The 859-nt window shown below is 48.7% G+C and overlaps 1 non-coding gene across 1 annotated transcript; it reads left to right on the top strand.

Moving 5' to 3' along the window:
* Positions 1-409: 409 nt before the first annotated feature.
* Positions 410-484, top strand: Trnat-ugu (transfer RNA threonine (anticodon UGU)). Its single transcript has one exon. It is a non-coding gene; the product is annotated as a tRNA-Thr (tRNA).
* Positions 485-859: the final 375 nt, after the last annotated feature.

Here is an 859-nt window from a genome sequence, read left to right as displayed (position 1 = left end):
TAAATTAAGGACATCACACACATCCATGCTCGAGGCAGGATTTGAACCTGCGACCGTAGCGGTCGCGTGGCTCCCGACTGAAGTGCCTACAACCGCTCGGCCACATCGGCCGGTCTATCATGTATTCTAGAAGAGCTGCACGGTCGTCAGTGGCGCCTGTTCTTTCTAGAACAGTTACTATCTTCATATCTATGGTTAAACGTCACCCAGCCATTGACCTTCGTCTGTGCGAATGCGCACAGGCTACCGGAAATCTTACGGGAATCGTCACCTTAGTGTGAGCCAGTAATGAGTGGATGGACAAATACCTATTAAGTACATTACGTAATCGGATTGTGGGCGGTTCGGGGTGTGAGTCTCACGGGAAGCGTGCGAGGGATAAATTCCTGCAGTCGTGCTGTTCATTTGTGCCCTCGATAGCTCAGATGGATTGAGCGTCTGCCTTGTAAGCAGGAGATCCTGGGTTCGAGTCCCAGTAGCGGCACACTTTTCAGCTGTCCCCATCGAAGTATATCAACAACACCTGTCGGCAGCTGAGGGTTTCAATTAATTATCAGTTGTGTAGGTGATTCGATGAACCCTTTGCCAGGCACTTAAATGTGTTTTGCAGGGTATCCATATAGATGTAGATGATAACTCGTCCCGTGTCGCACGTGCTCAAAAGGATTCATACTGCAGAATGCATGCAAACATACTCACCGAAAATACGGACCAATATCAAGTGCAGGCTGCCGAGTGCTGCATATCCAGCTTAGACAGATCGGCTTTTCCTGCCAAGAAGAACAGGAAGTTGCTGTCTAGGAACAATCAGAGGTAGAGGAAGGGCTGATAAATACTCCTTGAATTGCAGACTAAACGT

The sequence above is a fragment of the Schistocerca gregaria genome, unplaced genomic scaffold (genome assembly GCF_023897955.1).
Source record: "Schistocerca gregaria isolate iqSchGreg1 unplaced genomic scaffold, iqSchGreg1.2 ptg000526l, whole genome shotgun sequence".
NCBI classification, from domain to species: Eukaryota; Metazoa; Arthropoda; class Insecta; order Orthoptera; family Acrididae; genus Schistocerca; species Schistocerca gregaria.
Note: the sequence above shows the minus strand (reverse complement) of the source record. Positions and strands in the feature narration are given on the sequence as shown.